This window comes from Perognathus longimembris, unplaced genomic scaffold, assembly GCF_023159225.1.
Source record: "Perognathus longimembris pacificus isolate PPM17 unplaced genomic scaffold, ASM2315922v1 HiC_scaffold_5070, whole genome shotgun sequence".
Lineage (NCBI taxonomy): Eukaryota > Metazoa > Chordata > Mammalia > Rodentia > Heteromyidae > Perognathus > Perognathus longimembris.
In genome coordinates, this window is record NW_025960457.1 from 18973 (window position 1) to 45494 (window position 26522).

The 26522-nt window shown below is 39.6% G+C and overlaps 1 pseudogene; it reads right to left on the reverse strand.

The window, feature by feature from the left end:
- Positions 1 to 1965: 1965 nt before the first annotated feature.
- LOC125344988 lies at positions 1966 to 25502 on the reverse strand (annotated as a pseudogene).
- Between the last annotated feature and the right edge of the window lie 1020 nt (positions 25503 to 26522).

The following is a 26522-nucleotide window of genomic DNA, read 5'->3' on the forward strand; positions in this document are numbered from 1 at the left end:
GCTATTCTCATTTCCTCTTCAGAGAAGGCTCTCTAAGTCTTTAGCTTACTTATTAGAGGAGCAGTTGTTTCTTTGAGGATTTGTTTTTGAGGGAGCTTAATTTTTTGAGTTCTAAGTATAATTTAGATATGAGGCCTTTGTCTGTTGTATGGCCAGTGAAGATTGTCTCCCAATCTGTGGGTTTTCTGTTTATCTTGCAAGCTATGTCCTTTACCATTCAGAAGCTCTGCAGTTCATGCAATTTGTCCAACCTTTCTTTGATTGGTTATAACCTATTTCTTTCAACAGACTATATACTTCCTGAAGTTTCCAACACTTTCTAAGAGCGCCACCAACTGGTGAATCAAGTCTTCCCACATATGAATGGTTGGTAACCATTTACTATCCTTAACCATATCCTAACCACAACAACCCTTGCATGTCAAAGTAAATCCTATATGGTTAGGGTGTATGATGCTTTTAATGTATTTGTCTATTCAGTTTTTGAAGATTTCTGCATCATTTTCATCAGGGATACAAGTCCAGTTTTCCCTTTTTTTTGTAGTGTCTTTGTTTTTGATATTAGGGTGGTACTAACTTCATAGGATGAGTTTTAAGGTATTCCTCTTCTGTCTAAAGATTTAAGAATGTTTCTTCAGTAGTGTGGACTTCTAATCAATTCCACTGGAGTTTTTTTAAATCTTGAAATATCTTTATTTTGCTGTCATCTGTGGGAGAAGAATAAGCTGAATATAGTATTCTTTTTTTTTGGCCAGTCCTGGGCCTTGGACTCAGGGCCTGAGCACTGTCCCTGGCTTCTTCCCGCTCAAGGCTAGCACTCTGCCACTTGAGCCACAGCGCCGCTTCTGGCCGTTTTCTGTATATGTGGTGCTGGGGAATCGAACCTAGGGCCTCGTGTATCCGAGGCAGGCACTCTTGCCACTAGGCTATATCCCCAGCCCCTGAATATAGTATTCTTAACTGGCATTTTATTTAACTTTGAATGCTTGGAATATATTATGCCACTATCTGTTAAGCCACTGTCTCTATTGTTTACATGTACAGCCAGTTGTTAAGCTTATAGAGACTTCCATGTAATTGAGGAAACACATTTATCTTGCTGTTTTAAAATTTTTTCCCTTATGCTGATCTCTTTGTGTTTATCCTCCCTTTGAGTTTGTTTGGTTTCCAGGATTTGTAGATTAAGGTTTATAAAGATAAAAATTTGGCCACTTAAATCTATTGTTTCTTTAAGCATTTTTTCCTACTCCTTTTTTTCCTCTTTGTTCTCATTCTAGCACTATTATTACAGGCATATTTAAGAGATCCCACATTTCTTTGAGATTCTGTTTATCTTTACTCCTTTTGCTCTTAGCTATGATTTCATAACCTAAGCATGGCGTGCCATGGGAAGAGGCAAAATAAATGCTTTAGGACATTTCCCAGGCACAAACATGAGCTCTTGTCTGGGAGAATGATCCACCAGAAGACACCTCTGACCAGAATTGTTTAATAATTATGCATTCCTCTTGCCCTCTACCCCAAATTCTTCATCTATTTAGCCTTAAATAAATGGGGCAGAGAAAGGGAATAGCTCAGGCCCAATCCAGGATTATGAATCTATCCAGCATGTTAAGATAAATAGAAAAGATGCACTTTTATTTGAAGAAGGATTGTAGAAGTGACTGTCAAATATGTTTTTTTGAAGCAGGATTTAGGAAAATTTTACTCAATGCATGTCAAGCTCAGACTTAGTGATCCATCTTATCATCCATCTTCCCAGTACTTCCCCCCGAAAAGGCAAGATATCGGTAAGATTATTTCCGAAGGAAGATAGAAGGGAAGCATTTCATACAATAAGTATGTTTTAAAATAAATACGAGTTGAAACCTAAAACAAAGCAAATTTAAAGTATGATTGTTAGCTTTGATACCAAACTCATTTCATCAGTTAATGTGCCTCAAAAGAGTTAGTTTTACAATAGTTTTACTTTTGAAGATTCTACAGTATCCCCCTTCCAATGTTGACCTCTACTGATGGCAATGAAGTCAGGTGGGAGGTGAAGAAGCCCGGGGGAGCCCTGGTGCGGGTGCTTGTGCTCCATCTTCACCATCTGGGGTCAGAACAAGAGGACACAGCGGATGCTGAAACACAAAACACTCAACTATTGAAGCAGCCACTTGTTTGTACAGATGCAAACCTTGTAAAAGAGTTACAACATGATTTTAAGAGAGAATTATCCACCCACCCCCATATCTTGTCTCTTTCTTTTTGCCACTGTTAACTAAAATCCTTTTTATTGATTTATATCAATATATGGAGGGGTGGGGATTGCACTGTAACGTTTTCACGCATGTCTTATCTCTATTTTCATTTTGATCCCTTCCCTTCTAGACACCAGAAAAATTCTTTGGGATAAAGTACAGCAGGAAACGAGTAATGGTGGGATCTGATTTTGCCAATGAGAAGCAGAAACAATGAGGTAAGAAAGGACCCTGAGTTGTTTCAGGGCCCCTTCACTGTGTCACATCTGCTCAGACAGTCTCTCAGATGGCCACTTACGCGTCTGCTGAAAATGAGGGACAGTTTTACAGCTCCACTCTATTTAATAATTGTAGGAAGTGGAGGTAAGGCTCAAGTGGAAGAGTGCAAGCTTTGCGCAACAAGTCAAGCAAAGGGAAGAGGTTCAAGCCCCAGTACCAAACACACACACACACACACACTCACACCCCATAAATGGTTGTATGAGCACAATCACTATATGTTTTTTTAGTAACAGCACTTGTGTTTCAATCTCACATTGCTATTATGCCCTTAATAACTATCAAGCCATATTCCATGGGGAATAATCTTTTACCCTGTATATTGGTGAGGTCCTCAGACATGGGCCGTGTTACAAATCTACCATCCTAATGCTTTTATATGGGAGGGCTTTTGATCATTAGTTCATGTTCTTAACTTACTAATTTATTTAAACAGTAGTTAGCTGAGCACCTTCCATGTTTGTGGAACTGAGGTTGCAGTTATAGTTAGAAATGTGATATTCAAGAACTCATCTGACGAATAACTAAGCAGACAACTACAAAGTTTCATGTTACATGCTATCATAGAGAGGAGAGTAAAATGGGAACAGAGGGGAAATACATGCAGCCTGGGATTCTGGGAGCCTGGAAGCCTGGCTGTTGTTGGTTTTTTTAAGGGGACATATTTAAAGGTAAATTTCAAAATTTTATCCATCTATTTTGGATCCCCTTCTTAAAGGATCTACAACCCCAGTCTCAGAGCTGAATTACACAATTCAGTACTTCAGGTACTGAAGGTAGCATCATAGAGTTGAAAATTGGCTGAAGATCAAACAACCTGACATCATTGTGTTTCAGATGCCCTGGATCTGATTCATTTTCAGTCTACTCAATGAATAGTTCTGACCCCAACTATTGTTTCATGTCAGTCACTGTCAGGTGAGATTTCACAGTAATATCACGTAGTTGCACTCAGGAAAGGCAAGATACTACATCATCCTGAAGCGCAGGTGGTCTCCAGATGTAAATGTTCTCTCTGATACTGGCTTATAGGAAAATGTTTTGTAGTCAAAACTTTACAGTTACTACTGTAGACAAGCACAATCTGTTTCTTGCAAATGGATTTGTTTACTATTCACAATATATACATTTCATTCTCTCTGCTATGGGCTCCTAAACACAGCACCAATATCTATACTGCCTTTTACCCAGATATTCTTAATATAGATCTGTAACTTCCCAAAGCCCAGCTCAGTGTGGGCTTTCTCCCCAATGCTTTTCACCACTACAATCAGCAAGAAATAAAGTTCCCATATCTTGAATCTTGAGTTTGAGACTTTCCAGCCAGACATTTCATCTACCTCTTTGTTGTAGTTATGCATGTACATTGTGTTTTATATTCTAAACTATCAACAACTTGAACACAATAGTTGCATTCAGCCCTATTTAGCCAGTGTGTCCAGCAGAGAGTCCTGTTATTAGGTACTTAGTGGGCATTTGCTGAATAGAAATATTTCTGAAATGCCAAATTATAAGCAGTCAATTAAAAATATATCCCTAAGAGTAGAACAAATTATAGCTTATAAATAATTTTTCTGATTTCAAAACTGTTACTCTTTTTAAATTATAATTTAAGTGCCTATTCATATATACTAGAACTTGAGCAGTTAACACTGAAAGCTTTATTATAACATACTCATAGCATTTGTTCTTCATTAATCTTTTTAAAAACTCTGATTTGCATAGCAGTTTCTTAAGTGAGGTCAGGTATCTTCAATTTAAGCAAGAAAAGTGATGCAGACCAAGTAATAGAACGAGAGAATAGGGGATTGAGAGCTTCACTCAGTGAACTCAGATCTCATTGGCTACTGTTCCCCAAACTGTTTCTCACAATTACCTATTTCCACACATTCTGAGAATTCTTATTTTTCATAAAATTTATGCGAAAGTCATATGCATGAAATCTCACAAAGATATATGGCATACATATACCTCTCACACATAAATACTCACTAATTTCCATCTCGGAGCAATTCAAATGCCTTATTAATTCTTTCCAAAGGAAACTTATGGGTTATGAGTGGGTCTATGTTGATTTTTTTTTGTTTAGCTAGTCAGTTACCAGTTTAGAAATAGCATCTCTGGTTTTATACTCTATAAAAGAAAAGGACAGAAGTGATGTGACTTGAAAAATATCAAAATTCAACAAAGAATCCCGTGAATTATTTATGTGTATCATTGGCAAAAGTACTCATGGTAGATACTAACTCATCCACCCTTTGGCCTTCTTCCTAAGCATCAACAGCAAGCCATTTATTGAACAGTGGAGCCCAGTTGGTGATTAGGAATATTGAGATCACTCAGTGTCCTAGGCGTTCTATACATGTGAACCTAGTGGACCGTAGGAGCAGATCTAATACTGTCACTCAGAGCCATGTAGCCCAGAGCGCTCCTTTGTCTTACTCTCCTGCTAGTTGGATTGGAGTTGCTACAGTCTCCTTGGAGTTGCTAGATCTGCTTTACAAACCTATCATTTCATCCTCAGAAATATATCTAATTTTGTATCAACTTTTTCAGGGTAGTAGAATAAAGTAGTTGTGCTAGATGCTATTGGTAGGTACCCTGTCCCCAGGCCATTTGCTATTTGATTATCAAGAAGAAGGCAAATGAAAGGACTGTTTCCTCATTTTATTTCATGTGTTTAATTGTTTTACATTCATGTTGGCACTAGGGTTTGAACTCAGGACTTATGACTCTTGCTTGGCTTTTTTTTGCACACTTGAGCCACACCTATTTCTAACTTTTTTGCTGATTAATAAGAGTATTAAGGATTTGTTTGCTTGGGCTGGCACCAAACGAAGGTTCTCAGATCTCAGGCTCCTGATTAGCTGGGATAATAAGTATGAGTTACTGGCACTTGGCTTTTGTCACCATTTTTTATACCTTTGGGGACTGAATTTCAGAGAGGTTAAATATTTTTTATTGACTATGAATTTTTCCCCCATTGACTGTGTTTTATAATGTTTTGACATTTTGGGGCTCTGGTAGCAAAGGAAGGAATAGACCCTCTCAACTGTATCTAATTCCTAGAGATAGCAGACAAGTTGCCTAGGATCATGCTTCTAGTTTACAAATCAAACAGCACCAGGTCCATACCAACCTGCTTCTGTTCAGTGACTGAAGTGGACAACAGAATACTATCTCTCTACACTCCACGGCCAGTTGCCAGATCACTAGGGACCAACCTGGTATCTGAGAAATGATGGAAATTATTCAATTAAATTCTGTTTGCTTACCTTGCGTTGCCTGTTTCTCCCTGAAACAAAACAAAATAAACCCCACAATTAAGGCTCTGGCCTTTCTACTTCTTTCCTTCTGCCTCCTGACTCACATGCTTCACTTTGTAGGCCTCTCTTTTAGGGAACTCTAAGGTGCTCTTTTTCTTTCTTTTTCTTTTCCTTCCTTTTCCTCCTCTCTCCTCCCCCTCCAGGCCTCCCCCTTACTCTCCCTCCCTCCCCCATTTCTTTTTATACTGGCAATGGCACTGTCTCTTAGCTTTTATATTTAGCATAGGTGCTATTCCTTAACTTTTCTGCTCAAGGTTGGTGTTCTACCATTTGAGCCACATCTCCACTTCTAGGATTCTGTGTGTGTGTGTGTGTGTGTGTGTGTGTGTGTGTGTGTGTGTGTGTGTGTTTACTTGGCATTAAGAATCTCATACATTTTCTGCCTTGGCTGGCTTCTAACTGCAATCCTCAGATCTCAGCTTCTTGAGTAGTTAGGATTACAAACATGAACCACTGGTGGTACCCAGCAAGATGCTCTTTAAAGGCCATTGTCTACGTGTCTGTTGTCATACCATTCTTTTTTTTTGGCCAGTCCTGGGCCTTGGACTCAGGGCCTGAGCACTGTCCCTGGCTTCTTTTTGCTCAAGGCTAGCACTCTGCCACTTGAGCCACAGCGCCACTTCTGGCCGTTTTCTGTATACATGGTGCTGGGGAATCGAACCCAGGGCTTCATGTATACGAGGCAAGCACTCTTGCCACTAGGCCATATCCCCAGCCCCTGTCATACCATTCTTGACTAAAGCAAATCCTGGTGATATCTTAAAACACTAATGTGTATCTAAAAACTGGCACTGAGGAGTCTAGAGCTCAGAATCCTTTATAGCTGTTTAAAATTTTAGGCTACTCTGAGAGGTTGTGATGGTTAAAAAGAAAAAGTAGAGTTTTTGTTTTCAATAGAGGTATTTAGTACTTTTATCAGATCTCTATTTGCAAATATTTTATGTTGCTTAATAACTGTACTATTCGGTTTCCTGTTAGTGTTTCAAAATACCTGAAATAATTAACTGGTCAAAAAACTTTGTTTTAGCTTTCATTTCGGAATCCTCCAGTCAGCATGTTTATATATAGTGAGGAGGAAGGAGACATGGCAAAAAAGTGATGAAGAATGTTAGTAGACCTAAATCAGTTCCTTCAGTGTTACTGTGGCTTGGGTGTGGTTTGGCTGTGTCTCTCAAGGGATCGTGTGTAAAAATTTAATCCGCAGTGTGGGGCATTGAGAGAGTAGCTACTTTATTTGTCTAGAGGTAGGCCTTTAGCCGGAGATTGGGATTGCATAAGGTCATGAGAGGTCCTCATGACTATATTCTGGTAGTTTTATAAGAATAGGAAACACCAAAGAAACGTAGGTTGCATGGTTCCCTTCATGTGTAATAATTAGAATGTGCCTATAAATCTACAGGTAAACTTAATGGATAGTAAAAAACAAAAACACTTACACTTGGGCATGATAAATTAAACAGGATTCTAAACATTCACACAATGAGACCAAAGGAAGATACTCTTAGGAGAGGGTCACACTGGCTCAACAGCTATGTGCATGCAATCATATAAAATGATGCTTATTGAAATGAACTCCAAGAAATGGAACAAGAGGTTGTTTTTTTTTTGTACTGTTTAAAGTTCTTGTTTCTTTTTCTTCTGTTTCTTCTCTTTGTTACTGTTTGATTTCTGTACCCTTTGTCTTGTATGTAAGTTTATATGATTTGGGGAGGGGAACGGGAAGCACAGAAATGATGGGACAAAGTGTGAACTAATTCAGGAGTGATACTCACTACTCACTATGTTGGAAGTGAACTATATACCTTGGGGAAAGGAGGATTGGAGAAAATGAGGGAAGGGTGACACTGTTAAAAAAAGAAGTGTACTCATTACTTGACTTTTGCAACTGTAAACCATTTGTAAAACACCTTTACAATAATTAAAAAAAGAATAGGGAAAATGAAGACTTACATATACGTGCCCTCTGGCCCTTGAAGATGAGTCATTACTAGGGTGATGGAAGTTTTCAACTCTGGGTCAGAAAAATGAGCCCAAACCAAACCTCCCTTATAAGCTACTCAACCCCACTTTCTGTTTTTGATGGGAAAAGAAAAATGGAGCACTATAAATGGTTAGCCTGAAGAAAATTCAGTGTCAGTCTTGCTAGGTCATTGTCATTACCAGCTTATTGCTTTTAAAAATAATCTTTTTTTTTTGGTTGGTTCGTTTTTAACTGTATTTTTTTGTCTTTTATTTTTTGGTACTGGGGATTGAACCCAGGATGTTGCACTTGCTAGGCAAGTGCTTTGCCACTGAGCTACATCGCAGCCCAAAAATTATCTTTAAGTAGTTGTACAAAGGAGGTTTCATTTAACAAAGCAATATGTGAATACAATGCATTCAGATCAAGTGTCACCCTCTTCAAGAATTTCATTCCCCCAATTCAATCCAGCTTAATTCTTAAATGGTGCTTAATTGCTAAATTGAACTTTACTCAGATTGAAAATTTTAGATGGTGCTTGTATTTGTGAAAGAACAAACTTTTATCATGGAAGTTTGGCTAACTACAAAGATTTTTTTCTAGTATTTATAACTTGGTACTAATAAGTTTAATGGTATATAATTGACTTATACAAAGTTGTGCTAATGAATAAATATAAGGGAACGTACTCATATTTCAAAGTAGCAAAAAAAAGTCTTTCTGTACACTGCATACCTTCCTCCTTATATTTTGTCTGGGCCAATTTGGGGAAGAGAGACTCAGCTATGTCCTCGTACGAGAGTTACCTGTTTGTTCTTTTTCTGTCAGTCATAGGACTTGAACTCAAGGCCTAGGCATTGACCCTGAGCTCTTCTGTTCAAGTCTAGTGTTCTTCTGCTCAAGGCTAGTGCTCTACCACTTTGAGCCATATTGCCATTTCCAGTTTTTGGTGGTTAATTGGAGATAAGAGTTTTATGGACTGTCCTGCTTGAGCTGGCTTTGAACTTTGATCCTCAGATCTCAGCTTCCTGAGTAGCTAGGATTACAGGCATGAGCTACCAGTGCCTAACTTCTTGTTTTATTCTTAAGTGGCAAATTAAGTTTCAATAAACTTCACTTGTTAGCATTAGGGGTTAATACAGTTAACTTCCTCCAAGTTAATTCTGTTTGAGAAGTGGGACACCACTGTACTAATGAGTACCTAAAGTGTGAATTTCCTCTGTCCTATCAAGAATGTCAAACTCTTTATCTCTTTGTGCTCCTACATGTGATCAATACCTGTGTGGGAAGGAAAGGCGTGCTTTTCTATTTTTGATACTTGGTCTTCTATTTCCTTTCATAAGGAAGTGTTTCTTTCATCCTAACTTCCCCCTCTCCTTTATTTCTTGCTAAGAAACATGCTGAGTATCTAGCTTCTGGAAAAAGCAAATGGAAAATTAAAAAAACCTACCTCCCACAATGTCACCTTTCAAGGTTTTCCCAGCGAGTAGCAGCAGTGGGTCAAAGCAGAGCTTGGCTTTTGAGGGTGCTGCCCCAATAATGACACCCACGCCATAGCTCACATGGCAGGATTCCAGAGCGGCCACCTAATTCCAGAAACAAACTGATTAGTTTCTTGCCCATTTCCATGCTCGTAATTCTAGAATACAGTCTCAGGAAATCTAGATGAGATAAATAACAGAAAGAACTAGTATGTAGTAGTATGCTTACTATAAGCTCTTGAGAAAAAAGTTAAAATTCATTATGATTAACTTAGCCGATCTTTCAAATCATGACAGTGATACTATTTAACTAGTAAGGATGATATAAAATTTAAATGGGAAAAATGTGTTGGTAACTCAGCATGGAAAATGTACTTAAAGATGTGTTCAGAGAGTCTAGTTGAAAAATTACAGAATTTCTCAGGGCTAAGGGTTTAGCTCAGTAGTAGAGTGTCTGCTTAGCACATGTGACACCCTGGTTTCACTTTCTAGCAATATAAATCCTTATCCTCGCAAACCAAACCACATCAAAATTAGAGTCATTTTATGTCCTTATGAAGGTCATTTAATGTACAATGACATGTGACAGGTAACATCTCTTCAATGTGCCCCAAGACCACATACCATGGTATCCACGAGGCCAATGGCTTGAAAGGCAAAGTCAACACCCGTGCCTGTCATTTCCATCACGACCTCCTGGACTGGTTTCTGGAGGGTCTGAGGATTGAGACAATCAGTGACCCCTAAGGCTCTTCCCCTGGGGGAACTTCTCCTCATGATGTCCACGCCGATGATCCTCCATGCACCAGAGGCTCTGCAGCCCATGACAACGGCTGAGCCAACTCCTCCAAGCCCGTAAACCACACAGGTGGACCTGGGGGTGACCTGCAAATTCAGAGATTAAACTTCTATTTAGGCATCCAAAGCGGATGGTCCTGCATTAACTAGAAAATACACACAGCCATTTTGGTTTTATCTGTGATGGGAGAAACTCTTGACTGCATGGCTCCAGGTTGCACACTGCACAGTCTCTGAAAACACACAGCCATACGGTGTTCCCTTGGCCGTGTTAAATACAGCTTCGAAGCCTGTGGGCACGTCACAGCTCATGATGCAGACTTTCTCCAAGGGAGCAGCATCGTCAATTTTCCCCACTGCGATCTCATGAACCACCCTGTAGTCAGTGAATGTGCTAGTGCCGTAAAGATGATAAATCTTGTTCCTTTTCAGGTAAATCTGCTAGTGCCATCTAACATCAATCCATTTGGAGAGAGAACACTGTTCCACAGATATATAATATAGAGTGATGGAAAGAGAAAATAGTTTAGTTCTGAGTTAATACTGCCAAGGAAAGCAAAACAGGGTGAAAATATGTCAAAAGTAAAAGGAGACTAACTTTTCCTTCATGCATACGTTGCCTTTGGGGTGCAAACAGTAGTTACATTCTCTGCACTGAGGAAGCGGGAACATTAAGACTTTATCCCCTAGAAAAAAAGAACAAAGAAAGTAATTTCCAGCTGAGGCAGAGTTATAAAGAGTAATACCACATTTACAAGGTAAGGGAGTTATTTATAGTAGATGTTATTCATTTGTTGTAATAAAAATTATCACTATTATTGAAGTCAATTATCTAACTCTGGAATGAAAACAAATCAATTTAACATAAATAGACCTGCAAGGTACAGAAACAGTTTTGTTTCTGTCTCTAGAAATACGGAGGTTCAAAGGTTCAAAGCCAAGTTTAAGAGTGACATCAGTATTGGTGAAAATAAGACTGGTATGTTCTCAATGGAATTTTATGCCTCTATCAGAAAGAATGACATTGCCCCATTCGTAAGGAAATGGAAGGACTTGGAAAAAATTATACTAAGTGAAGTGAGCCAGACCCAAAGAAACATGGACTCTATGGTCTCCCTCATAGGTAATAATTAGTACAGGTTTAGGCTAGTCACAGCAGAGGACCACAAGAGCCTAATAGCTATGCCCTTATGAACACATAAGGTGATGCTAAGTGAAATGAACTCCATGTTATAGAAACGATTGTTATATGACTACAAAAGCAATGCTTGCAAAACTGTAAACCAACTGAACAACTCATGGGGGGAGAGAGAAAGGGGGAGGGGGGGAATGAGGGAGGAGGTAACAAACAGTACAAGAAATGTACCTAAGGCCTAATGTATGAAACTGTAACCTCTCTGTACATCACTTTGACAACAAATAAGAAAAAAAAGACTAGTATGTTTTTGTCAGTGTTCTATTCCAGGAGAAAGGCAGAGCTTGCACTCAGTGTATGGTTAATACTTGTTGAAAGAATAATTTTCACTCTATTGTTACGCTAGAGTTAATACTCACTGCTAGATAATATATTATTGAACGAAAGTCTAAACTTTGAGGTAAAATGACTTACTACCTCTATGCTAGCTTTGCTATTAAGTAGCTAAGATAAACTGAACAAGACAGTTAAACTTTGCCAAAGGCAAAGCTTCTATTTCCTCATATATACAGTGAGCATAAAGTATCTATGACCCAAGTTTACTACAAAGGGTTTGAAACATGAATGTGTGCAATATGGAAAAAAGTAAATACTAAGTTCTGAAAGAAATTATATTAGATGATGCTGACTCCAGACAACTTAAAAGATTATCAAGTGCGTGTACATGAGTATGTGTAAAGAACTCTTAACCACACATATTTTAAATGGACCAGTAAAAGACATTGCATGTATTTACAATTCTTAGCTAATTTTTTTTCGGTGCTAGGGATGGAGCCTCATGCGTACTGGTCCAATACTCTACTACTAAGCTGCATCCCCAGGCTAGGACTCTGGGTCTTAGTAGGCCTACTTCTCACGCTATATCTGGTGTTTGAATACACTGTCATACTCTTGTTACTATATAATATGTTACTATCTTGCCTGTTCACTTACCTGGCTTCACACTGGTTACTCCTTCTCCAATACTCTCTACAATTCCAGCTCCCTCAGGGCCCAAAATGACAGGAAATGGCACTTTGTTTTTCCCTTCTAGGATGTGCATCTCGGTACCACAGATTCCAGAGGCTATAATCTTGAAAGGTGATTAGACGATTGGAAGTAAAACGTCTTGTCATAAAATTATTGAGTCTTACAAATTAGTTGCCTTATGTCCAAGTGTAGAAGCAGACTATATTCTTTATAGTTGGGCCTATACCTTTGAGGTACTGTTGATTGAATCTATACATAATGCAACTATTTTAGAAAAAAGGACCATAGTAATTAATTTGTCTTTGCCTTTTTAGTTTTCCCTAGATCTTTTTTAGCATCACAAAAATCTCTAAATTATTTTCTGGATCTTTTCCAAGAAGAATATAAATTCTTTGGGATAGGACAAACAGACAACCTAAATTTTAGGGTCTGTTTTTATATATGTATTCAAGTGGAAGGAAGCCCTGGGTTATGATATATTTGTGGTTCTTTTTAAAAAATTTTTATTGTCAGACTGATATACAGAGCTGTTACAGTGTCATATGTTAGGCATTGGATACATTTCTTGAACTGTTTGTTACCTCCTTCCTCATTCCTCCATGTTTGTGGTTCTTTCCCTGCATTTCACGCTGTCTGCCAGTACAAAAGGCTGAAACTCTAAAGACTCTTCACATTAAGTTCCCTGACCTGATTTGGTATGCTAGTTCATATCTCATAGCCCCAAAGAAAAGTGGATGGGTTAATTATTTTTAAATCTACTAAAAGTCAACAAATTATTAAAATGATTATAATAAAATACCTTAAAGATGTTCACAGAAAAAGATAATTGTCACAATTGTAGCAAAAAGGATGGCTAAATACAGAATTTTAGCATTTGGTTGAAGTTAAGTTGAAGTTAAGTTTTTAACTTAAAATAGACTATTCCAACTCCAAGATATTTTATGTAAGTTCCAACCTCTCTCTCTCTCTCTGTCTCTCTCTCTCTCTCTGTCTCTCTCTCTCTCTCACACACACACACACACACACACACACGTACGTAGAAGTTACACAAAAGAAATCAATACAGGGCTGGGAATATGGCAGAGTGGCAAGAGTCCTTGCCTCGTGAACATGAAGCCCTGGGTTCTATTCCTCAGCACAACATATATAGAAAATGGCCAGAAGTGGTCCTGTGGCTCAATTGGCAGAATGCTAGCCTTGAGCAAAAAGAAGCTAGGGACAGTGCTCAGGCCCTGAGTTCAAGGCTCAGGACTGGCCAAAAAACCCCCACAAATAAATAAAAATTTTAAAAAGAAATCAATACAAAAAGTAAACAAAATACAAGGAATATAGTAAAAGATGAAAAGATATAGTAAAGAACATGACTAACTGAAACAACTAACAAAATACCAACAGTAAATCTTTCCCTGTCAATCATCTATGAATATAAATGGCTTAGACTCCTCAGTCAAAAGATAAAGGGCCTGTATGGGGTTGTTTTCAGTATATGTGCTCCTGAAGTGAATACAGTTTGGGTTATTTCTAAGGAACTAAATCAAGCTCAGTGGTTCAGCTACTTGGGAAGCAGAGATCAAAGTTTGAGACAAAATTTATTTATGAATTAGTTATTTTAAAATAATTTCTCCTTACTGCTATTCCTCTCTTTGACGAATCATTGTCTTCAGGCTTTAAAAAGTATTTTCCATACCATTAGTTAGTTCTTTGAACATGTTTCTACTAGCCAATTTGAAGTCTTTGCTAAGTCCAACCTCTGGGATAGCTCAATGATAATGTTTTCCCTCACAAAGATAAGTTTCAAACACCTGCTCTTTTTTCAGTATGATGGTCAACTATCCTGTTTCTTTGTTCCTATAATTTGTTGTTGAAAATTGAATACTTAATATAATACCTATAGATTTGGATTAGTTTTCCTTTCCTATTCCCCTTGTTAATGGCTTGTGGATTTTGCTCTTTCTGCTTATTTGGTTACTGACTTAATCTAGAACTGTTTCCCCTATTCCCATTCTATGGTTTTGATTTTTTTTCCATTTAAGTTTATTTTTGTTTGTTTGTTTTTGTTTTTTCCTGGGCTTGAACTCAGGGCCTGAGCATTGTCCCTGGCTTCTTTTTGCTCAAGGCTAGCACTCTGCCACTTGAGCCACAGCGCCACTTCTGGCTTTTTCTATATATGTGGTGCTGAGGACACGAACCCAGGGCTTCATGTATACGAGGCAAGCACTCTACCACTAGGCCATATTCCCAGCCCTTTAAATTTATTTTAAAGCATGGATTCTGAGACATTTCCCTGGGTCAACATAACTAATGTTTGGCCAGGACTTGATCAAAGGTTGTGCTCAAACCTTGTTTAAACTGATGGCTCTGTTCATATGTGGGGGAAGGAAGACTTTCTAGGTTCCCCCATGTTTAGACAGTAGCTAACAGCTCTCAACTGCCTATTGCATGCACATAGCCTTTTGATTCTCAGAGATGGATGTGGTGTAGCAAGACCTTTTTTTTTTTTTTTTTTGCTAGTCCTGGGCTTGAACTCAGGGCCCAAGTGTTGTGTCTTGTGTCAGGGCTTTTTTGTTTTTTTTTTGTTTTTTTTTTTTTTACTATTTATTTATTGTCAAAATGATGTACACAGGTGTTACATTTTCATATGTAAGGCAGTGAGGACATTTCTTATCAAACTTGTTACCTCCTTTTTTTTCCCCCCCAAGGGTAGCACTCTACCACTTGAGCCATGGCTGTACTTCTAGCTTTTCATTTTTTATTTTTTTTGTAATTTATTAGCTAAGAGTCTCACAGGCTTTTCTGCCTATGCTGGTTTTAAACTGTGACCCTCAAATCTCAGTCTTCTGAGTAGTTGGGATTACAGGTGTGAGCCACTGGCACCTGGTAAGATCTTTTTTAATAGTATGTTGCCTGATTCTCTAGGCTAACTTGTTCCTTGTAGGTTAGTAGAACTTTTAATCTTAATTGCTTGTCACTAAGATCTCTGATGTAGTTTGGGTAAGGTTTGTCCCGTGAAGCTTATGTGCTGGAATCATGGTACCTGATAGAATGGTGGTGAGAAGGGTAGGCCTTTAAGATATATGGTCTAAAGGGAGATGATCAGATCATCATTATAGTGCCTTCATGAGTGCGTCAATGCCTTTCTCAAGAGATTGGAGTAGGCCTCACAGGAATGAGTTAAATCTGGTTGGACTAGTTAAGCTACCAATACAGCTTATCTTTCCACTTCTCTGACATTTTTATCACAAGATGATTTCCTCACCAGAAGATGGTCAAATATCAGCATTATGCTTTTATACTTCTGAAACTGTGAGTCAAATAAATGTCATTTCTTTATAAAATACCCTACTAGTTGAGTGCTGGTGGCTCATGCTTATAATCCTAGCTACTCAAGCGACTGAGAGCTGAGGATCACAGTTCAAAGCCAGCCTAGGCAGGAAAGTCCCTGAGATTCTTATCCGCAATTAACCACCGGAAAATTGGAAGTTGTGCTGTGATTCCCTCCTGTGTCAGAACATTCTGGAAGAAATGATAAGCATCTGGGATACAAAGAGAGGTATGGGTGCTGAGTTTGTGCTTTTTATTAGGATCCCACTTCCTACTCCCACAATAACCACCTTCATCCACTCATGGGGGTCATGGTCCCATGTCCTCATCTCCTCTTAAAGGTCTCACCTCTCATTACACTAGTAATTAAATTTCAACATGAATGTTGGAAGGTACAATCAAGCCATATCAATTACTATCCAGATAACTTCATAGCTGCAAAATAGTGAGGCTTATTGATGAACAGTTTCCGTACAGGTTTTCAAATGTTTAAAAACAACATTGTATTTGAAATATTACCAATACTTCATAGCTTATGTTTGTAATATTGAACAACATGTAATGGTCTCATGATTACATATGTCAACATAAATGGTCAAAATCACAGGAAGTCTTAATTATCTTTAATGTAAAATTCTATTCACCCTTAAAATGAAAAAATCATTGTAAGCATACATTGCATCTATCTCTACTAAAAGATTCATTTACATTTACCTTAATTCGAACCTCACCAGCCTTTGGTGGATCAACTTCAATCTCTTCAATGGAGAGAGGGGCATTTGTTGTCCAGGCAATGGCTGCCCGACATCTAATAATCTACATGCACATAAAGATAAAATGATAAGGTGAGCTTATTGCTATTAAATGAAAATCAGATGAGTTACAAAGTGAAATTGTATCTACTATGCCGACTGGTTATTTTACTTCTATCACCTGAAGATGTAGATAATCTAGTTCACTCACTAGAAAAAAAAAGCATGTTTAATTTCATATATGTCTGCATACTACAAAATATTATTATGGGAGACCAGTGATGCATATGTTACATATAGCCTTTGTAATTTTTTTTTTAAAGAACAAGGCATCTGGTTCTCTTAGGGGAGTTCTCCTCTGTACTTAAAATGTCACAAGATATTATTATTGGCCAACTGATCTTATTATTCAATGGGTAAAGAGATTAAGTTTTGAAAAGAATTATAGATGAATTTTAGTCAGAGCTCAGATAAGATTTCTGGCTTCACAGACCCAAAGAAACATGGACTCTATGGTCTCCCTTATTGGGAATAATTAGTACAGGTTTAGGCAAGTCATAGCAGAGCATCACAAGGCCCAATAGCTATACCCTTATGAACACATAAGATGATGCTAAGTGAAATGAACTCCATGTTATGGAGACAATTGTTATATCACAGTTGTAACTACTTTCAACGTCCCATGTGTATCTGTAGCTTCTATTATTGATGATGTTCTTGTATCACCTTCCTGTGATTGTATATACACTATCTATGTAATCTTTTTTTTTTAATTTTTTTTATTATTAATTGAACATAAATTTTTTTTACAAGGTGTTGTGCAAAGAGGGTGCAGTTACATAGTAGGGCAGTGTGTACATTTCTTGTGATATCTTACAACCTGTTTTTCCATCCCTTGTCTAGGTCAGGTAGACCCATATGCAATATACAATGTATCAAGCACATATACAGTGTTCACAGACTTGGTCTCTACTGTCTCTCCGTCTCCCTTTGTTAACAGTCATATATCAGGGAGATCATGCCCCTTTGTTTTCTGTGTTCTAGGCTTGTCTCACTCAACATTATTTGTTCGAGTTCTGACCATTTCCCTGCGAATAACAATATTTCACCATTCCTAATCGCTATGTAGTATTCCATTGTGTATAAGTACCATATTTTTTGGATCCATTCATCTGTGGAGGGGCATCTGGGTTGTTTCCAAATTTTGGCTATTGTGAATTGTGCCGCGATAAACATGGAAGTACAAATGTCCTTTTGATATCTTGGGTTTTGCTGTTTAGGATAGATGCCTAGGAGTGGTATGGCTGGGTCATAGGGTAGGACTATATTGAGCTTTTTGAGAAACCTCCATACTGTTCTCCAAAGTGGTTGTACTAATTTGCACTCCCACCAACAATGGAGAAGGGTTCCTCTTTCCCCACAGCCCCTCCAGCATTTGTTGTTTCCTGAGTTCAGAGTATAGGCCATTCTAACTGGGGTGAGGTGGTATCTCAGGGTTGTTTTTATTTGCATTTCCTTTACTAGCAGGGATGTTGAGCATTTCCTCATATGTTTCTTTGCCATTTTTATATCTTCTCTTGTGAAGTCTCTCTTTAGCTCTTTTGCCCATTTCCTAATAGGTTTATTGGGCTTGGAGGGGCTTAGTTTTTTGAGTTCTCTGTAGATGACAGATATCAGGCCTTTGTCTGTTGCTGTGCTGGTAAATATCCTTTCCCATATCGTTGGCTGTCTTTCTATTTTGGTGGCTATGACTTTAGCTGTGCAGAAACTTTTTAATTTGTAGTAGTCCCATTTGTTGAGTCTTTCCCCTATTTGTTGTGCCCCTGGGACTCTATTCAGGAAGTTCCTTCCTGTGCCTATAAGTTCTAGTGTCTTTCCTACTCTGTCCTTCAGTAGTTTCAAGGATTCAGGTCTGATGTTGAGGTCCTTGATCCATTTTGAGTTGATCTTGGTGCATGGTGATAGGCTTGGGTCTACTTTGAGTTTTCTGCATATGGCTGCCCAGTTCTCCCAGCACCAGTAGTTGAAGAGGCTCTGTTTATTCCATTGTATGTCTTTAGCTCCTTTGTCGAATATCAGTTGGCTGTAAGAGTGTGGTTTTATTTCTGGGTCTTCAATTCTAATCCACTGGTCTTCCGATCTGTTTTTATACCAATACCATGCTGTTTTTGTTATGATGGCCTTGTAGTAGAGCTTGAAGTCTGGTATGGTGATACCTCCTGCACTGTGTTTTTTGCCTAGAATTGCTTTGGCTATTCTAGGTTTTTTGCTGTTCCATATGAATTTATGGATTGGTTTCTCTATTTCAGTGAAGAATGTGGCTGGGATTTTGATAGGTATTGCATTGAATTTGTATAACAATTTGGGCAATATGGCCATTTTCACTATATTGATTCTGCCTACCCATGAGCATGGGAGGTCTTTCCATCTCCTTGTGTCTTCTTTGATTTCCCTTATTAGATTTTTGTAGTTTTCATTGAATAGGTCCGTCACGTCCTTGGTTAAGTTGATCCCTAGGTACTTTATTCTTTTTTTGGCTACTGTAAATGGAATTGTTTCCATAATTTCCTTTTCTGTTTGTCTATTGCTGGTGTACAGAAAAGCTGCTGACTTTTGTGGATTGATTTTGTATCCTGCTACTTTGCCAAATTGGTTTATTAGATGTAGAAGTTTGGGTACTGAGTTTTTTGGGTCCTTGAGATATAAGATCATGTCGTCTGCGAATAGGGATAACTTGATTTCTTCCTTGCCGACGTGGATCCCTTTGATGTCCTCCTCTTGCCTTATTGCTATGGCTAGGGATTCCAGCACTATGTTGAACAGAAGTGGGGAGAGTGGGCATCCTTGTCTTGTTCCTGTGTTTAGGGGGAATGATTTAAGTTTCTCTCCATTTAATATGATATTAGCAGTTGGTCTGTTGTATATGGCTTTTATTGTTTTGAGGAATGTTCCATCTATTCCTGTTCTCTCCAAAGCTTTTAATAGGTATGGATGTTGTATTTTGTCGAAGGCTTTTTGGGCACCGACTGAGATAACAATGTGATTCTTGATTTTAGTTCTGTTTATGTGGTGAATTACATTGATTGATTTACGGATGTTGAACCATCCTTGTGACTGAGGGATGAAGCCTACTTGGTCATGATGTATGATATTCTTAATCAGTTTCTGGATCCTGTTAGCTAATATTTTATTGAGGAGCTTTGCATCTGTGTTCATTAGTGATATTGGTCTGTAGTTCTCTTTTTTCGTTGGATCTTTGCCTGGTTTGGGGATGAGTATGATATTAGCTTCGTAGAATGAGTTTGGGATTTCTCCCTCCATTTCTATTTCGCGGAAGAGTTTGAGGAGTATTGGAATTAGCTCCTCACTAAAGGTTTTGTAGAATTCGTTGGTGAATCCATCTGGGCCTGGGCTTTTCTTAGTAGGGAGGTTCTTGATTACCTCTTGTATCTCACCGTAAGTTATTGGTTTATTTAGTTGATTTATTTCTTCTTGGTTCAGTTTGGGCAGTTTGTACTTCTCTAAGAATTGATCCATTTCTGTAAAATTATTGTTTTTTGCTGAGTAGAGGTTTTGGAAATAGCTCCTTATGATTGTTTGAATATCGTGTGTACTTGTTGTAATTTTTCCTGTGGAGTCCCTGATTTTATGAATATGAGTCTCTTCTCTTCTTTTTTTTGTGAGTCTTGCAAGGGGTCTGTCAATTTTGTTTATTTTCTCAAAGAACCAGCTTTTAGTCTTATTTATTTGTTGAATGGTCTTTCTATTTTCAATCAGATTTATCTCTTCTTTAATCTTTGTAATCTCTCCCCTCCTAGTCGTTTTAGATTCTGTCATTTCTTGTTTCTCCAGTTGTTTTAGTTTCATCGTGAGGGTATTCACCTGCTCTGCTTCCATTCTTTTAATGTGGGTACTGAGTGCAATGATCTTGCCCCTCAGTACTGCCTTAGCTGTGTCCCATAGGTTTCTTTGTGATGTGTTTTCTTTGTCATTGTGGCTTATGAATTCCTTGATTTCATCTTTAATTTGATCTGTGGCCCAAGTGTTGGATAGCAGCGTGGGGTTTAGTCTCCAAGAGTGTGTATAGGCTCTGTGGTATCCTTTGTTGTTGAGGGTTACCTTTAATCCACTGTGATCAGATATAGTACATGGGATGATGTCAATACTTTTGTATTTGCTGAGGTTCTTTGTGTGGGCTATGACGTGGTCTATTTTGGAATATGATCCATGGGCTGCTGAAAAGAAGGTGTATTGGGTCTCTGTAGGGTGGAAGGTTCTATATAGGTCTGTTAGATCCATTTGGGAAATGGTGTTATTTAGGTCCTCAGCTCCCTTACTAATCCTCTGGGTGTTGGATCTGTCTCTTGGAGAGAGAGGAGTATTAAAGTCACCCACTATGATTGTGTTTGCATCTATCTTGCTCTGTAATTCTGTGAGAATTTGCTTGACATATGTCGGGCCTCTTTTGTTTGGTGAGTATACATTTATCACCGTGATGTCTTGATTCTGGATTTTTCCTTGTATTAATATGTAGTGTCCTTCTTTGTCTTTTTGAGTGGACTTTAAAGAGAAGTCCAGCTTGTCTGAGATCAGAATGGCTACACCTGCCATTTTGGTGGGTGCATTTGCTTGGTAGATCTTGCTCCATCCTTTCATTCGAAGCCTGTTTTTGTCCCTTGCTGTAAGGTGGGTCTCTTGTAGACAGCAGATGTCAACTTTTTGTTTGCGGATCCATTCTGCCAGTCTGCTCCTCTTAATCGGGGAGTTTAAGCCATTTATATTTAAAGAGATCAAGGATAAGGGTGTTTTTTCTCCTTCCATTTTCTTGTTGGGCTGTTTTTTCCTGTTTTTTTTTTTTTTTTTCTTCTTGTCTTTAGTGAGCTGGTCTTTCTGCTGGACTTTGGCTATTGAAGTTTCTTTCTGATTCTGTCTGTGTGTCTTTTACAATCTCTGTTGGGTGGGCTTCCCCTCTTAATATTCGCTGTAGGGCTGGTTTTTTATTCACATACTCCTTTAGCTCCTCTTTGGTGTGGAAAGATCTGGTTCTCCCTTCGAATGTGAACTCCAGTTTCGCTGGATATTTGATCCGAGGTTGTAAATTGTTATTCTGAAGTACTTGGATGGTGTTCTTCCACTCACTTCGAGCTTGGTAAGTTTGTGTGGATAAGTCGGATGTTATTCGAATCCTCTTCCCATTGAAAAAAGTTTCCTTCTTCGCTTTGGCTGAATTCAGAATTTGCTCTTTAATCTTGAGGTCTGTAGTCTTGAATATTATGTGCCTTGGGGTGGTTTTCCTGGGGTCTGGCCTGCCAGGTGTCCTATAGGCTTCGGTTACCTGGATGGGGTCCCCTGTGAGATTGGGGAAGTTTTCTGCAATAACTTTATTGAGAACATGATTAAGCCCTCTGCTCTGATATTCGGCTCCTTCTTCTATTCCAATTATGCGCAGATTATATCTCTTGTCTTTGTCCATTAGTTCCTGGATTAATCTTCCCTGAAGCTTCACCTTTTCTTGGAGTGCGGTCATTTTCTGGTTGTTGTCAGCTGCTTCATCGTCCAGGTGAGAGATTCTGGATTCCATATGGTCAACTCTTTGTGTTATGGTTTCAATTGCGGAGTTTATGGATGTCAGAGAGCTATTCATGGTTGTCATATCAGCTCTGATCGTGGAAATTTCTTCCTTTAAAGAGTTGTATTTTAAATCTATTTTTTCATGCATTTCAATTCTCAGGATGTGGAGATTTTCTTTAAAGGCGGCTTGCATTGTATCCATTTTTGCTTCCATTTCTTTAAACGAGGCTTGCATTGTATCCAGTTTTGCTTCCATTTCTTTCTTGGCTTCCTGGGTGTCCTTCCAGATTTCCGCTCTAAACTCCTGGAATTGTTTTCTGATTTCATTTCTGACGCTTTCGATCATTCCTGTTAACATGGCCTCATTTGCTTTTTTATTCTCCATCTCCTCTTCAGTCGTGCTGCTTTTTGGAGCTGGCGAGTTGGCTTGTCCTTTGATGAACTGAGTTATGTTTCTTTGTGATTTGCGCATCTGGAGCTCTGTGTAGGTCTTCCCTCCCTTCTGTGTAGGCGTGTCTACGGCAGCAGGTGCTGTCGCTGTGGCCCCGCCCACCAGTGCAGGGCACGCCTACCAGAGCGGGCGCTTTCGCCGGGGCCCCGCCCTCCTGTGCACTGTGAGTCCCGTACAACAGGCACTTTAGCGGGGTCTGCCTCCCAGAGCGAGCCCTGGGTTGTTGGGTTGTGCTTGTGCCCTCCCGTGAGTCCGTTGGGGGGGGAGGCAGTATGTGTGGGGCCCAGTGGGGTCGACTGTCCGGGTGTGGCTTGGCCCCCTCAGACCTCGCCTCCGCTGCGAGGAGGGGGAAGGAGATCAGGCTCAGGTGACCCTGCTGGGCTGGTATTGCCCACCAGCGCCTGTGATTTTAGTTGTAAGAGTCCGCAAGGTCTAGGCGCCTCGGGTGGGGCTTGCCCTGCCGGCCGTCCCCGGCCCCTGTTGGGAAGGGGACGGGGCCGGTTCTGCCAGTTCAGGAACCTTTGGGGGCTTGGGGCTGTTCCGCCCTTCCCCTGCTAGACTGGCTTCCCAGCGCCTGATGGGAGCTTCCCACCTGATTTGGGGGTTCTTTGTTCCCACGGGAGTGGGGAGGGGGAGGGAGGGAGATATAGCTTCTTTGTCGGGCTTGGGTCTCCCGTTGGGGGAAGGGATTATGGGGGACTCACTTTTGCTGCTTTGTGTGTGTGTCCCGCGCAGCCGTTGGCCCTTCAGGGGTTGGCGAAGTGTTGTGGTGGCTTCCCCCGTTCCCTCTTTCTGCCGCGCTGGGTTCCCTTGTCTGAATCCGGTGTGGACCCGAACTTCTCGTCGCTGCCGGTTTGTCTTGGTCCGCACCCTGCTTTGTGTCCGTGGGGTCTCCCGCTATATGGATTCTGTGCTCCTGGCAGCCTGTCTGCCGATCGCCGGGTTCCCCTTTCCCAGCCTGACCCTGTTTGGGCCAGGGTCGGCTGGAGGGGGGAGGGTGCCCCAGTGAATCTCCGGCTCCGTGTAGGTTTTCGGTTCTTCTTTTTTGCTCCTTTTTGTTTTCCTGCGTTTCTCCACTGCTTCTGGATGCTGGTTTTGCTGGGTTCTTGGTGGGGTGTTGGGTGTTGGAGTTCCCAGCTCGCTATTCAGTTGGTGCGAGTCTGGGTGCCTCCCTATTCTTTCGGCGCCATCTTTCTCTCCTATCTATGTAATCTTATCTGAGTATATTGGAAACCATGTATACTGGTATTAGAACTAGGAAATTGAAAGGGAATACCAAAATTGAGAGACACAGGGTAAAAAAAGACAAACAACTACAAAAGCAATACTTGCAAAACTGTTTGGTGTAAGTGAACTGAACACCTGGGGGGGGGGAGGGAAAGGGGGAGGAGGGAGGGGGTAGGAGGGACAGGGTAACAAACAGTACAAGAAATGTATCCAATGCCTAACGTATGAAACTGTAACCTCTCTGTACATCAGTTTGATAATAAAATTTTGAAAAAAAAAAGATTTCTGGCTTCAAAACCTTTGATTTTTGAAAGTAGAATTTTGAAGAGAAATTATGAGAAGAGAAAAAAACTTAGAAAAAAGGGTAAAGACTGATGAAGGACAGCCAAGTAGAATTACCTGACTCTAACTATTTAGAGAACACCAAGTGATACATTCCCTAAGTGGAAGCATTTAGGGGAGTAAAGAAAAATATTTTTCACCTCAAAGTTTTTAGAAATATTTTTGCTTGTTTGTTTGTTTTTGCCAGCCCTGAGTCTTAAACTCAGGGCCTCAGCACTGTCCCTGGCTTCTTTTTGCTCAAGGCTAGCACTCTACCACTTGAGCCACAGCACCACTTCTGGCTTTTTCTATACATGTGATGCTGAGGAATTGAACTCAGGGCTTCATGTATATATGAGGCAAGCACTCTACCACTAGGCCATATTCCCAGCCCCCTTTAAAAATAGTTTTGGTTCCACCTAAAGACAATTTATGCTTTATAAGTGGGTTTATGTTGTTGAGTTTTCCCACAAGTAATCAATCAACAATATGATAATTTTTGAAAGGAAGAAAAATCTAGAGCCACTAAAAAAAATCAAATGTACATTATATATTAAGCTGGCAAGCCATTAGTGAGAGATATAAAAGTGATTCTATTTTTAATCCTATTTCATGTTTAATGTTTGTAACATCTTTCAAGTTCCCACCCATCCCTATTCGGCATGTTGTCCATCTGACCAAGCATACAATGAACCTTGTGCAATCTCTCGCTAATGTCTCTGGGTAGTTCTCACTATGTGTCTCCGCCTGCCTTTACCTTGACCTACTTCTAAAGTGGAATAAAGGTTGGAGCCTCTCTTTGATCTTGTAAACCACTTTCTGGGCCTGATTGAGAGCATGCCTATTCTCTCTAGAAAGCTTCATGGTACCCTCTTGGTACACGTGTGGTGCCATCAGTCCACATTTAAACCAATTTGGGGTGAAAAGTGCCTCCCATCACTGAAGGTGGACAATGACCACTGCTGCTTGCAAGTGGTATGTTTCAGGAGTAATTACTACCACCAGGGAGCTTTTCTTGTTTAGAGTGCTAACCGGCACTGCTGCTAGCTGGTAAACTTGTACTTTGAACTGGTGCCTTCTGTGGTGCTTACATGGCCTTCCTACAGGATCCCTTGTATTTTGAACCTCACTGTTTATGGCTGCCTATACTGAGTCCTAGGAAGCTTCTGTTACAGATTCTAGCATCAAGATGTATAATTCAAAATCCAACTCACACCGCTAGGTGTGGACCAACACACACAAGCCTGAGCAACTTTATGGACAAATGACTCAAATTCTGTGACTATTGATTGTCTGACTGACCCAGGTCAGTCATTCTGTCCCATTCTGTCGTAAACTCAGAAGAAAGACTGATCTTTTGTTCATTGTACATATCTACTGCACAGTCAATTGTGTGGAGGAAGAACAGAATGATGGGTTCTATACTCGCAAAAATATAACTCAGTAGGACCCTACGAAACTCAGTGCCACCGAGACTACTGTCACCAATAAAAGTCCTGTTTCTCAAGAATAAATGGAAAAAATGTTCATGGCAATCCTTGGCCAAGCTAAGAAATTAATTAAGCCTAACCTTACCCACAAGGTTCTTAAAGCTTGTAAAGCAACCATTGCCAAAGGGAAGGCTCAACCCCAGTGATACTGATTTGAGACTCTGGAGAAAGAACACACATATAAAGAATGTAAAGAAGGCATTCTTCTTAAGTCATCCAATAACTCCAAAAAATAAATAGCCATTTGTCTCTTGGAAATCAAAAGTTTGCTTAAAACATTATCCCTCAGCAAAATGAAAGAGAATCAAATAGATTTTGGACTTCTGTAAAATAGGCTGGTTTCTAAATTATCTTTGACATCTGCTGAATTGTACTAGTTTGTAAACTTTAACACTAGGATTCAAATCAGAATTAACCTTAACTCTAATTAGAGTTAGCCTTAGCTGTGGAGCTATTGCCTTGATTAAATCCTTACCCAGAACAGAAATAACTCACAATGGGCTTGAATACTTCGAAGTAACACATGTAATGAGCTAAAGTTAATTTAAGTGTTGGCACTTAAAACTGACTTGGCTACAAAACTCCTTTCCCTACTTTTACCCTTAGTTAAAATTGTTAATATAACGCAACATAAATGAAAGCAACTGCTTCAAAGCTTGTAACCCACTCTATAAAAACTTTAAAAAAAAAGGGATAATCATCTTCATTATGTTTCCTTAGTGGTCCACTTTTGACCTGGAAATAATGCATGGCAAAGTGATGGTGAAATACCATAATCTATTCCGTATTGTGACTTGTGACATAATAGATTGTTATTTGGTGTCTGCCTCTGGTTCCTGACATAGAGCCCCTGAAACTCCTGCATGGTAGGAGTTTAGTACTCCTAATTCCCTAAGAAGTTCCTGAGTGTCAGGAGCATTTTCTTTTTGTTGTTGTTCTAGTAAGATTCTGAGGAAGGGTCCTGGGTAGTTGCAGGATGAGGTTTGGTCACCATAACAAGCCATGACTCGCAGCTTGAAACTCTGAGCCTCACCTCCTATTCTCCAGGTTGTAGAAAGAGGCTGGAGATTCCACCGTGACCCATTATACCTGTGTTGTGAAGCTTTCTGGAGACTTTCCAGGTTGGTAAACACACTGG